We start from the raw sequence: 15,090 nt of genomic DNA, 5'->3' as shown, positions 1-15,090 counted from the left end.
TCCTTCTGCTTATGCAGTGATAATCCTCAGTCAATACCTACCAATATAGGGTGTTCCAGAATCAAGTATCCCCTGAGAGAAACTGTATATGTAATTCTAAGAATTAAATTTAGCCTAATACTTTTTCCTCAGGAACTGTGACAGGAGAGTCATATCTGGAGATGCTACAGGATATTGTGATGCTAGAGTTTGAAAACAGCTCTATGTACCACAACTTACCGCCTATTATCTGGCAACAAGACGGTGCCCCACCGCACCATTCGGTTCCTGTTTTTGAATGAACACTTCTCTGAATGGATTGGGCGCCGCGGAACATTCGACTGGCCTCCTCGCCCATGCGATCTTACACCATGTGATTTTGCCTTATGGGGTATAATTAAGGATGCCGTCTACTCTGCAAAACCACAAACTGTGAATTATTTGCGACAAGAAATTGAAAATGTTTTTGATTAAGTTAACGCAAATAAGAGATTGTTATCAAAGATATGTGAATCTGTGTATCATTGTTGCTTAGAATGTATTGCAAATGATGGGAAACATGTTGAGCATGTACGGTACATTGTGTTATCTTAACTTTCTCAAGCAATAAATACACATTTCCTTACTACAAGTATCATAAATTTGTTCTCTCCTAGCGGAAACTGACTTTTGGGCCACCCTATATATACAGGGTGAGTCAGAAGTGTAAGTTAAGCGTTTCAAAGTAGTACTTGGTACGAGTGTTTTTTTAGCCTCTTTTTTTATCAATTGAGTATCACTTTTTGACATATATTGACAATTTTTTGTCGATGTTTTAGCGCTTAGCGATATTTTAGCAAAATTTCCCTTTTTTCCCACTCGTACTTGGTACGAGTGCTTTTTTAGCCTCTTTTTTTATCAATTGAATATCACTTTTTGACATATATTGACAATTTTTGGTCGATGTTTTAGCGCTTAGCGATGTTTTAGCAAAATTTCCCTTTTTTCCCACTCGTACTTGGTACGAATGCCACGATCTTACGTGATATAACTTAACCTATTCATTTTTTTTTTTTCGTGCTAAACTACACGAGAGCCTCTACGTGCTTTGACCTACTTTAGAGTAGGACCATAAAGACAGTTCTGCAACCGAAAGTGAGGCTCGAAGTGAGGCTCGGTGAGGCTCGACTTAATGGTTTGCTCTTGTAAGACATAAGCCTCATTTTCTCGCAGTGTTGCCAACACCTTACTCGAAATAAAATCACCAAGGTTTTTTTCCTTGGTCTAACCTATGTTATTGAACTGCGTCGTCACGTCCAAACCCGCATGACTTCCGGACACTAGTGGTTCTATTCATATTTTTTCTTACGTATAGGTGTACATGATGAATCCCCAAACAGATTGTTTCTAAGTCTTACTGTTTCCAAGATAACCCCACTTCCGGTCGCCATTTTGGATTTCCGAGCATAGGTTCTATCCATACTTTTTCTCACGTATAGGTGTACATGACGAATCCGCAAAACAGATTTTTCCTAAGTCTTACCGTTTCCAAGATAACCCCACTTCCGGTCGCCATTTTGGATTTTCGAGCATAGGTTCTATTCATATTTTACTTACATATAGGCGTACGTGATGAATCCGCAAACAGATTTCTCCTAAGTCTTACCGTTTCCAAGATAAACCCACTTCCGGTCGCCATTTTGGATTTCCGAACATAAGTTCTATTCATACTTTTTCTCACGTATAGGTGTACATGACGAATCCCCAAACAGATTTTTCATAAGTCTTACCGTTTCCAAGATAACCCCACTTCCGGTCGCCATTTTGGATTTCCGAACATAAGTTCTATTCATACTTTTTCTCACGTATAGGTGTACATGACGAATCACCAAACAGATTTTTCCTAAGTCTTACCGTTTCCAAGATAACCTCACTTCCGCTCGCCATTTTCGATTTCCGAACATAGGTTAGTAGATAGTAAATGTGACTCCCACGCCAACTCTGATTTCTTGACCAAACGACCACAAAAACCTGAAAATCTCACTTTCTCTCCCCGTTCCGCGCCTCATTTATTGCGCTGACGATGTTTCACGGCGCAGAAAAGCCGGTACGAGTAAATTCACTCTCTCATCCTTGAAGTACGAATGCACCTTATCGTAATTTTCCAAGTCCTGGCCAAATGTTTATATATATCGTGACCTTTGTAAACCTCTCTCTCTCTCTCTCTCGGGGAAACGATGTGCCACACACGCGCGCGCGCGTATGCCTCTCATTATTTTTTCCGTATTGTGACGCAAGCAAACAAGCAAATAATAATTGTTTTTTTTTTTAGGATCCCCTGGCCCCTATATAACCTCGCCAGGGGTGCGTGGTGCCCAACCCAAAAAAAGTAAAGGTTCTCTAACGGCTGCGGTTAGATAACCACACCTCTGTAGAGTTTCACGTGTTTTATTTTCTCAAAGGTCCTATGGGACACCTCTGTGTGTCAAAAATTTGAGATATTTGCAATTTAACGCTGGACTTGGAAAATTTTCGATTGATGAAAAATTGGTTCCATGACGACCTATGTTTATTTTGGTATGGGAGGACAGAGGACACCAAGACTTGACCAACGCACTAAACCCGACCTCTCTACGCCTATTTGTTCAAAAGTTACGAGTGATCAAAGTTTTTGGGAGGGGGTGGGCTAACTTCTTAACCCTCGACCCCAGGACCACCAAAACTTGGTACACGTATCCTACACCTCCAAAATCGACAGGGGGCATCTAACGATGCCGTATGGGGGTGTTTTTCGATATATTTTTTCGATAACTCTTACCATTTTCGAGATATTTGCAATTTAAGATTTTTTTAACGCTGGACTTAGAAAATTTTCGGTACATTTTTTTTTTGTTCCATGACGACCTATGTTTATTTTGGTATTTGAGGACAGAGGACACCGAGACTCGACCGACACACTAAACCCAACCTCTCTACACGTACTCTACGTCACCAAAAAAGGTTAAAGGTTCCAAATAACAATAGTTAGAGTTTCGCCAATCTAGTAAAGTGGATTGGTTGAAATCTCCAAGGCGTATTTTGCATTTTTTTTTTTCAAATATGAACACGTTAAAACTGAACTGTCTTGGATTTTTGAGTTTTGTATTCGCCCTGAGAAAATTCTATATAAAATAACATACCTGAAAATTATATTCGCAGTAGATTGATTTTTTTTTAGTTTTGTAATCACCTCAAGAAATTCTATATAAAATAACATACCTGAAAATTGTATTCACAGTAGATTGAATTCTTGAGTTTTTGTATTCGCACACAAGAAATTCTATATAAATAACATACCTGAAATTCTATTTAGAGTAGATTGAATTTTTGAGTTTTGTAATCACTCCAAGAAATTCTATATAAAATAACATACCTGAAAATTGTATCGCTATATACTAGATTTTTTGATTTCTGTGATTTTGGAGAAAGCAATGGCATCCACCACCAGTTTCAATCATAAAAATGATAAAACTGAATGTGTTACTTGCGAAAAATTAATATCTAAAACTAATATTAGCAAACACAGGGTAAGATGTAGCGAAACAGGTTCGAGAATTAATCGTTCCTTACCTTCTAAGTCTTGTGCTCGATGTGGAAAGATGATTAGCATTACAAATTTAAGTAAACACCTCAAAATTTGCAAACCATCGACCGGACAAGCATCGAAAAGGAAAATCGATAATGCAGATACGGAAGCTTCCACTTCCAAGCAAATTAAATTATCCAATGAACGCAAACCAATTAGATCTGCATTCAACGACCAACTCCAGGATTTTTCAATTAAGTCAGAAGCAGGCCGTGACATCCTTAGTTTCTTGCATGAAACGAAAACATCTGTACTAAATATTTTGAAAGATAAACTTGAAAACAACTCTATAAAAGTATACGTTGTTCTGTTTTCCGAATACGAGAAAGTTGATGGCACAACGAGTATTTTTTATCATCGTACAAAAAACCAGACTTTTTATTTTGCTGACGTCGAAAATTTGGACAACTTCTATTATAAAGTTTCCAACGAGCTGGTTAAGAAACATGACGATTTCGAGGCTAAAGGGTCGGGATGGTCTTTATGTGGAAGTCCTCACACGTTAACTGTTTACGTGAACCAATTCTCGCCTCTTCGTGCATCCAGCTACGTTCCTCTTCCACCGAACATTCAACACAAGAGGGCTGTGTTAAATATACAGAACAGCGATAAAAAGTGTTTCCTTTGGTGTATATTGGCTGCACTGCATCCTGTTCATTGGTCAAATAATCCAGAACAGGTTTCTAATTACAAACAATACGAGACCGACTTTCAAAGTGTAATGTCTGACATTGAATACCCGGTGACATTGTCGGATATAACAAAGTTCGAAAATCGTGCAGGAAAACGCATCGCTATTAATGTATATTCCTTCACGTCAGATAAATATCTCGTGCATCCCGTCAGGATAAGCGATATCGACGATGACGATGCTCGTGTAATAAATCTTCTTCTAATTTCAAACGAGGATGTTCATCACTACACGCTAATTCGTTCTCTATCACGTTTGGTCAGAAGTCAAACTACCAAGTATAAACATTGCATCGAAGTTTGCCCGAGATGCCTAACCACGTTCGCCGATCAAAAACAACTCAATTATCGAAAATACACCGGACGTCAAATTGCTATCGAGAAACTTGCCGAACATAAAATTTATTGCGGTGACAACAGACCGGCTAGAATGTTGATGCCCGAAACGAACGAAGTCGAAGAATTCAAAATGCACAAGGCATTGTTGGAACATCCCGCAATCATCGTCGCAGATTTCGAGTCTTTCCTGAAACCACTCTCCTACTGCGAACCGGATCCTGAAATTTCCTCCACAACGCCGTACCAGCTTCATCAACCTAATAGTTTCGGCTATGTTGTTGTGCGACGTGATAAAATAAATGAAGCATATATATACCGCAGGCCAAATGTAATCGAACACTTCCTGGAAAAAATGGTGGAGGAGGTTGAGGTAATTGGTAGCGTACTGCTTACATCAAAACCGATGACACCTTTAACTGAAAATGAACTTCAAAATTACAATTCCACTGAGGTGTGTCCGGTATGTGATCAAAGTTTCACTGATGAGAACAAAAAAATATTCCACCACGATCATTTCAGCGGAAACTACATAGGTGGAATTTGCAACACGTGCAATCTAAAAATCCAGAAACATAAATTCATCCCCATATTCTTTCACAACGGAAGCGGATATGATTTTCACCACCTGGTGAGACATCTTGGCTACGATCCGAAACGTATAGGTGTCTTGGCCGAGAATGAAGAACGCTACATTAGTCTCAGCAAGCAAGTGTCGATTCCGAAACGAAAACAACAATCGAGATGCGCTTCCTGGATTCGTAGAGATTTCTCTCTGCAAGTCTGGATGCTTTAGCGAACAAACTCACCGACGATCAATTTAAAATAACTAGAGCTAGTTTTCCCAACGTAGACGTAGAACTCGTTAGACGTAAAGGGATTTATCCTTACGAATACGTTAGTGATGGTTCTAAATTTAACGACGACGCTCTTCCACTTCCAAGAGAATTTTACAGCAGACTCAGAGAGAAAGGAATCACGGACGAAGAATACCAACACGCGCAACTCATGTGGGAGAAATTAGAATGTAGGACACTCGGAGACTACCACGATGCCTACTTAAAATTAGACGTGACGATACTCGCGGATGTTTTTCAAGCGTTCAGGAAAACGGCAACGAATATTTATAAATTAGATCCAGCGTATTTCTACAGTCTACCGGGATTAGCGTGGTCGGCAATGTTATTCCAGACAAAGGTCAAGCTGGAACTGATATCGGACGTTGACATGTTGCTATTTATCGAAAGAGGGATACGAGGTGGAATGGTGCAATGCGTACAGAGACATGCAAAAGCTAATAACATACACATGAAAGAAGATTACGATTCAAATCGAGCATCGAATTACATCTTCTACGCCGACGTTAATAATCTCTACGGACATGCCATGGTTCAAAAACTTCCTTACGGGGGATTCGAATGGTTAGATCCCACTTCGATAGACATTATTCATTTCGACGATAGCGAGTGTGGTTTCTTCGCAGAGGTAGATCTCCAATTCTCCGACCACCTGCACGACACGTTTTCGGATTTGCCTCCGACTCCCGAAATCAAATGTCCACCCGACTCGGTTCAAGACAAGCTTTTGTTAACATTGGACCCTAAACAGAGATACGTCGTCCACTACAAGAATCTCCGGTTTTTGATTGGGAAGGGTGTTCAGATAGTAAATGTTAGAAGAATACTAAAGTTTAAACATTCCACGTGGTTAAGACCTTACATAGAAACTAACACACAACATAGAACAGCTGCCACTTCCGATTTAGACAAGGACTTCTTTAAATTAATGAACAATGCGGTGTACGGAAAGACCATGGAGAATGTTAGAAAGCACGTAGACGTGAAATTAATTTCCGATAAGAATAAATGTCGGAAGTGGATAGCCGATCCTAGATTCAAGTCGAGAAAAATTTACAACGAGAATTTGGCACTTTTCAACCTAGATATAAAATTGATGAAATTCAGAAAACCAATTTACGTTGGCGCAACGGTTCTCGACTTGTCGAAACTTTACATGTTCGAATTTCATTACGACGTGATGAAACCCTTCTACAATGATAAGATATCACTTTTGTACACAGACACCGACAGCTTCATTTACAGCATACAAACACCTAACCTCTACGAAGACATAAAAAATCCTTCCATGCTTGAGTATTTCGATACTTCTGCGTATCCTCAACCCAACAGATTTGGAATTCCATCTCGTAACAAAAAAGTCCTAGGTAAACTGAAAGATGAATGTAACGGTGATATTATTGTCGAGTTCGCGGGTTTTGCGTTCGAAGATGTATGCCATGAGAACAGAGAGTAGCGTCACGAAGAAAGCAAAAGGTGTGGGCAAAAATACGGTGGAGAACAAACTCACCTTCCACGATTACATCGATTGCCTTTACTCACAATCGACGATACTAAGTATAGAACAAAGAATCCAAAGTGTAGACCACGTGATTACAACAAACGAAGTTAGGAAAGTAGAAACGTTTCTCACAACGTTGCAACGTTTAGAAAGTCGTTGATTTTGTTTCTGTATTTTCCGTCGTTGGGTTTCCTCGTCATGTCGATCGTCGCGAATCCGAAATCGTCACTGTTCCAGCAAGAAGAGCAGCGTTCCGAAAATTGATTGATCAACAGGCCGTTGAGTTTAGATAACATGGAAGGTAGCAATTCATGATCTGCCGTGCGGTGTACAGTCTCCATTGTTTGCTTTCGGAAACCAAACAGATTCATTGTCCTTGCTAGTTATTTATTGTGTATGTGATAATTTGAGACAGTTAGTTTTTTTTATTTTACTTATAGTTATTTAAGTTTATGTTTTTTTTTCATTTGCATTGCCTACAATTTTTACTAATTTCTAAACGATAGTGTCCCCAAGGCAACGTGTGGATTCCACAAGACAAAATACATCTCTTATCGTCATGCGGATCTAATGCTACTTTCCTAACTTCGTTTGTTGTAATCACGTGGTCTACACTTTGGATTCTTTGTTCTATACTTAGTATCGTCGATTGTGAGTAAAGGCAATCGATGTAATCGTGGAAGGTGAGTTTGTTCTCCACCGTATTCTTGCCCACACCTTTTGCTTTCTTCGTGACGCTACTCTCTGTTCTCATGGCATACATCTTCGAACGCAAACCCGCGAACTCGACAATAACATCACCGTTACATTCATCTTTCAGTTTACCTAGGACTTTTTTGTTACGAGATGGAATTCCAAATCTGTTGGGTTGAGGATACGCAGAAGTATCGAAATACTCAAGCATGGAAGGATTTTTTGTCTTCATAGAGGTTAGGTGTTTGTATGCTGTAAATGAAGCTGTCGGTGTCCGTGTACAAAAGTGATATCTTATCATTGAAGAAGGGTTTCATCACGTCATAATGAAATTCGAACATGTAAAGTTTCGACAAGTCGAGAACCGTTGCGCCAACATAAATTGGTTTTCTGAATTTCATCAATTTTATATCTAGATTGAAAAGTGCCAAATTCTCGTTGTAAATTTTTCTCGACTTGAATCTAGGATCGGCTATCCACTTCCGACATTTATTCTTATCGGAAATTAATTTCACGTCTACGTGCTTTCTAACATTCTCCATGGTCTTTCCGTACACCGCATTGTTCATTAATTTAAAGAAGTCCTTGTCTAAATCGGAAGTGGCAGCTGTTCTATGTTGTGTGTTAGTTTCTATGTAAGGTCTTAACCACGTGGAATGTTTAAACTTTAGTATTCTTCTAACATTTACTATCTGAACACCCTTCCCAATCAAAAACCGGAGATTCTTGTAGTGGACGACGTATCTCTGTTTAGGGTCCAATGTTAACAAAAGCTTGTCTTGAACCGAGTCGGGTGGACATTTGATTTCGGGAGTCGGAGGCAAATCCGAAAACGTGTCGTGCAGGTGGTCGGAGAATTGGAGATCTACCTCTGCGAAGAAACCACACTCGCTATCGTCGAAATGAATAATGTCTATCGAAGTGGGATCTAACCATTCGAATCCCCCGTAAGGAAGTTTTTGAACCATGGCATGTCCGTAGAGATTATTAACGTCGGCGTAGAAGATGTAATTCGATGCTCGATTTGAATCGTAATCTTCTTTCATGTGTATGTTATTAGCTTTTGCATGTCTCTGTACGCATTGCACCATTCCACCTCGTATCCCTCTTTCGATAAATAGCAACATGTCAACGTCCGATATCAGTTCCAGCTTGACCTTTGTCTGGAATAACATTGCCGACCACGCTAATCCCGGTAGACTGTAGAAATACGCTGGATCTAATTTATAAATATTCGTTGCCGTTTTCCTGAACGCTTGAAAAACATCCGCGAGTATCGTCACGTCTAATTTTAAGTAGGCATCGTGGTAGTCTCCGAGTGTCCTACATTCTAATTTCTCCCACATGAGTTGCGCGTGTTGGTATTCTTCGTCCGTGATTCCTTTCTCTCTGAGTCTGCTGTAAAATTCTCTTGGAAGTGGAAGAGCGTCGTCGTTAAATTTAGAACCATCACTAACGTATTCGTAAGGATAAATCCCTTTACGTCTAACGAGTTCTACGTCTACGTTGGGAAAACTAGCTCTAGTTATTTTAAATTGATCGTCGGTGAGTTTGTTCGCTAAAGCATCCAGACTTGCAGAGAGAAATCTATACGAATCCAGGAAGCGCATCTCGATTGTTGTTTTCGTTTCGGAATCGACACTTGCTTGCTGAGACTAATGTAGCGTTCTTCATTCTCGGCCAAGACACCTATACGTTTCGGATCGTAGCCAAGATGTCTCACCAGGTGGTGAAAATCATATCCGCTTCCGTTGTGAAAGAATATGGGGATGAATTTATGTTTCTGGATTTTTAGATTGCACGTGTTGCAAATTCCACCTATGTAGTTTCCGCTGAAATGATCGTGGTGGAATATTTTTTTGTTCTCATCAGTGAAACTTTGATCACATACCGGACACACCTCAGTGGAATTGTAATTTTGAAGTTCATTTTCAGTTAAAGGTGTCATCGGTTTTGATGTAAGCAGTACGCTACCAATTACCTCAACCTCCTCCACCATTTTTTCCAGGAAGTGTTCGATTACATTTGGCCTGCGGTATATATATGCTTCATTTATTTTATCACGTCGCACAACAACATAGCCGAAACTATTAGGTTGATGAAGCTGGTACGGCGTTGTGGAGGAAATTTCAGGATCCGGTTCGCAGTAGGAGAGTGGTTTCAGGAAAGACTCGAAATCTGCGACGATGATTGCGGGATGTTCCAACAATGCCTTGTGCATTTTGAATTCTTCGACTTCGTTCGTTTCGGGCATCAACATTCTAGCCGGTCTGTTGTCACCGCAATAAATTTTATGTTCGGCAAGTTTCTCGATAGCAATTTGACGTCCGGTGTATTTTCGATAATTGAGTTGTTTTTGATCGGCGAACGTGGTTAGGCATCTCGGGCAAACTTCGATGCAATGTTTATACTTGGTAGTTTGACTTCTGACCAAACGTGATAGAGAACGAATTAGCGTGTAGTGATGAACATCCTCGTTTGAAATTAGAAGAAGATTTATTACACGAGCATCGTCATCGTCGATATCGCTTATCCTGACGGGATGCACGAGATATTTATCTGACGTGAAGGAATATACATTAATAGCGATGCGTTTTCCTGCACGATTTTCGAACTTTGTTATATCCGACAATGTCACCGGGTATTCAATGTCAGACATTACACTTTGAAAGTCGGTCTCGTATTGTTTGTAATTAGAAACCTGTTCTGGATTATTTGACCAATGAACAGGATGCAGTGCAGCCAATATACACCAAAGGAAACACTTTTTATCGCTGTTCTGTATATTTAACACAGCCCTCTTGTGTTGAATGTTCGGTGGAAGAGGAACGTAGCTGGATGCACGAAGAGGCGAGAATTGGTTCACGTAAACAGTTAACGTGTGAGGACTTCCACATAAAGACCATCCCGACCCTTTAGCCTCGAAATCGTCATGTTTCTTAACCAGCTCGTTGGAAACTTTATAATAGAAGTTGTCCAAATTTTCGACGTCAGCAAAATAAAAAGTCTGGTTTTTTGTACGATGATAAAAAATACTCGTTGTGCCATCAACTTTCTCGTATTCGGAAAACAGAACAACGTATACTTTTATAGAGTTGTTTTCAAGTTTATCTTTCAAAATATTTAGTACAGATGTTTTCGTTTCATGCAAGAAACTAAGGATGTCACGGCCTGCTTCTGACTTAATTGAAAAATCCTGGAGTTGGTCGTTGAATGCAGATCTAATTGGTTTGCGTTCATTGGATAATTTAATTTGCTTGGAAGTGGAAGCTTCCGTATCTGCATTATCGATTTTCCTTTTCGTTGCTTGTCCGGTCGATGGTTTGCAAATTTTGAGGTGTTTACTTAAATTTGTAATGCTAATCATCTTTCCACATCGAGCACAAGACTTAGAAGGTAAGGAACGATTAATTCTCGAACCTGTTTCGCTACATCTTACCCTGTGTTTGCTAATATTAGTTTTAGATATTAATTTTTCGCAAGTAACACATTCAGTTTTATCATTTTTATGATTGAAACTGGTGGTGGATGCCATTGCTTTCTCCAAAATCACAGAAATCAAAAAATCTAGTATATAGCGATACAATTTTCAGGTATGTTATTTTATATAGAATTTCTTGGAGTGATTACAAAACTCAAAAATTCAATCTACTCTAAATAGAATTTCAGGTATGTTATTTATATAGAATTTCTTGTGTGCGAATACAAAAACTCAAGAATTCAATCTACTGTGAATACAATTTTCAGGTATGTTATTTTATATAGAATTTCTTGAGGTGATTACAAAACTAAAAAAAAATCAATCTACTGCGAATATAATTTTCAGGTATGTTATTTTATATAGAATTTTCTCAGGGCGAATACAAAACTCAAAAATCCAAGACAGTTCAGTTTTAACGTGTTCATATTTGAAAAAAAAAATGCAAAATACGCCTTGGAGATTTCAACCAATCCACTTTACTAGATTGGCGAAACTCTAACTATTGTTATTTGGAACCTTTAACCTTTTTTGGTGACGTAGAGTACGTGTAGAGAGGTTGGGTTTAGTGTGTCGGTCGAGTCTCGGTGTCCTCTGTCCTCCCATACCAAAATAAACATAGGTCGTCATGGAACAAAAAAAAAATGTACCGAAAATTTTCTAAGTCCAGCGTTAAAAAAAATCTTAAATTGCAAATATCTCGAAAATGGTAAGAGTTATCGAAAAAAATATATCGAAAAACACCCCCATACGGCATCGTTAGATGCCCTCTGTCGATTTTGGAGGTGTACGATACGTGTACCAAGTTTTGGTGGTCCTGGGGTCGAGGGTTAAGAAGTTAGCCCACCCCCTCCCAAAAACTTTGATCACTCGTAACGTTTGAACAAATAGGCGTAGAGAGGTCGGGTTTAGTGCGTTGGTCAAGTCTTGGTGTCCTCTGTCCTCCCATACCAAAATAAACATAGGTCGTCATGGAACCAATTTTTCATCAATCGAAAATTTTCCAAGTCCAGCGTTAAATTGCAAATATCTCAAATTTTTGACAAACAGAGGTGTCCCATAGGACCTTTGAGAAAATAAAACACGTGAAACTCTACAGAGGTGTGGTTATCTAACCGCAGCCGTTAGAGAACCTTTACTTTTTTTGGGTTGGGCACCACGCACCCCTGGCGAGGTTATATAGGGGCCAGGGGATCCTAAAAAAAAAAAACAATTATTATTTGCTTGTTTGCTTGCGTCACAATACGGAAAAAATAATGAGAGGCATACGCGCGCGCGCGCGTGTGTGGCACATCGTTTCCCCGAGAGAGAGAGAGAGGTTTACAAAGGTCACGATATATATAAACATTTGGCCAGGACTTGGAAAATTACGATAAGGTGCATTCGTACTTCAAGGATGAGAGAGTGAATTTACTCGTACCGGCTTTTCTGCGCCGTGAAATATCGTCAGCGCAATAAATGAGGCGCGGAACGGGGAGAGAAAGTGAGATTTTCAGGTTTTTGTGGTCTTTTGGTCAAGAAATCAGAGTTGGCGTGGGAGTCACATTTACTATCTACTAACCTATGTTCGGAAATCGAAAATGGCGAGCGGAAGTGAGGTTATCTTGGAAACGGTAAGACTTAGGAAAAATCTGTTTGGTGATTCGTCATGTACACCTATACGTGAGAAAAAGTATGAATAGAACTTATGTTCGGAAATCCAAAATGGCGACCGGAAGTGGGGTTATCTTGGAAACGGTAAGACTTATGAAAAATCTGTTTGGGGATTCGTCATGTACACCTATACGTGAGAAAAAGTATGAATAGAACTTATGTTCGGAAATCCAAAATGGCGACCGGAAGTGGGTTTATCTTGGAAACGGTAAGACTTAGGAAAAATCTGTTTGGTGATTCATCATGTACACCTATATGTAAGTAAAATATGAATAGAACATATGCTCGGAAATCCAAAATGGCGACCGGAAGTGGGGTTATCTTGGAAACGGTAAGACTTAGGAAAAATCTGTTTGCGGATTCGTCATGTACACCTATACGTGAGAAAAAGTATGGATAGAACCTATGCTCGGAAATCCAAAATGGCGACCGGAAGTGGGGTTATCTTGGAAACAGTAAGACTTAGAAACAATCTGTTTGGGGATTCATCATGTACACCTATACGTAAGAAAAAATATGAATAGAACCACTAGTGTCCGGAAGTCATGCGGGTTTGGACGTGACGACGCAGTTCAATAACATAGGTTAGACCAAGGAAAAAAACCTTGGTGATTTTATTTCGAGTAAGGTGTTGGCAACACTGCGAGAAAATGAGGCTTATGTCTTACAAGAGCAAACCATTAAGTCGAGCCTCACCGAGCCTCACTTCGAGCCTCACTTTCGGTTGCAGAACTGTCTTTATGGTCCTACTCTAAAGTAGGTCAAAGCACGTAGAGGCTCTCGTGTAGTTTAGCACGAAAAAAAAAATGAATAGGTTAAGTTATATCACGTAAGATCGTGGCATTCGTACCAAGTACGAGTGGGAAAAAAGGGAAATTTTGCTAAAACATCGCTAAGCGCTAAAACATCGACAAAAAATTGTCAATATATGTCAAAAAGTGATATTCAATTGATAAAAAAAGAGGCTAAAAAAACACTAGTACCAAGTACTACTTTGAAACGCTTAACTTACACTACTTGAGTCACCTAAAATATTTTGTGAGTAACAAAAAATATTGAAAAACTACTTTCGCAGATATAAAGGTATGAGAGGGGCTCATGAAATTAGTGGACACAATACTTTCAACTACGTAAGAAAGTGCAATTTATTTCCAACACGTTTTTTTTATAGAAATCCTACATTATTTTTAGTACAGTTGAAGGAAGGGAAACATTCATTAAGAATGGCGTTTTGTTACGTTGTATACGTCAAGCAGTTCTCAAGTAATTGTAACATGAAGTTGACGCTTGAAACAAACATCTCAGAAGTAGGGCTGTGCGATATTTTGATATATCGATGTAGAGTCGATATCGAAAAAATCGACCTTAAAAAGGTACTAAATCTGAGGAAGGAAAAATCGATAGCTAGGATGATTGATTTTCCTTAAAATCCACTTTATGCACAGCAAGGCTAATCGGTACTGAACCTACAGTTCAAAGTTGGATCCGAACCACCTACGTTTCTCCATCGAGTATCGAGCCGGGGATCCCTTCATTACAAGGCGACGACGTTACCACTACGTCATCGGCGAGGCTGTCCCGTTTGGAGATAAAAGTTATGTAATTATTAAAACATATTCTCAATGGCTCCGTAAAATCCCAGACCTTCTAAAAAAAAAAACAGTTTCGTAAAGTATTGTGGTTGTCTCTCAACATAGATAAAAGCGAGTTGGGAAAATTGAAGTTAAGGATATTGATTGGGTTTATTTTAACTCTCATTTCTGCCACTTTTGGCTAATTGCAAAGATGAGGATCAGTGATGATGTGATGAAATTGATGAATGGACATTCACAAACATCCATGCCGAGGCCGGGATTCGAAACTGGGACACCCTGACTAGCCTGATATGCTAACCACCTCGCCACGGGAAGTGGAGGATATGTTATTTCCTGCAACCAGAATATATCGGACAGTTAAAACTACTTGACACTAAGGATAATAGTAATAAAGTAACTGTAACAATTACTTTTAACTGTCGCTGAGGTACATTTCAAAACGAGTAACTATAATCGAGTTACTTATTGGGCAAAGTAACTTCAACTTGGTTACTTTTCTTTTAAAGAAAAAAAGGAATCCCTGGTTCGATACCCGGTGGAGGCACATTTGTAGCCCCAGTCCCAATTAACCTATCTGCGCATAGAATGGAGTTAATACTCAAGAACACGTAGTACGTGGCAGAAATGTTTTTTCTTCTTTCTCTCAGAGTTTTAGATATAATGGATTTAGTTATACTCATTTACCTCCTTTGTGATTGTATAAT

Source organism: Lepisma saccharinum, chromosome 7, assembly GCF_977018435.1.
Source record: "Lepisma saccharinum chromosome 7, izLepSacc3.1, whole genome shotgun sequence".
NCBI classification, from domain to species: Eukaryota; Metazoa; Arthropoda; class Insecta; order Zygentoma; family Lepismatidae; genus Lepisma; species Lepisma saccharinum.
Note: the sequence above shows the minus strand (reverse complement) of the source record.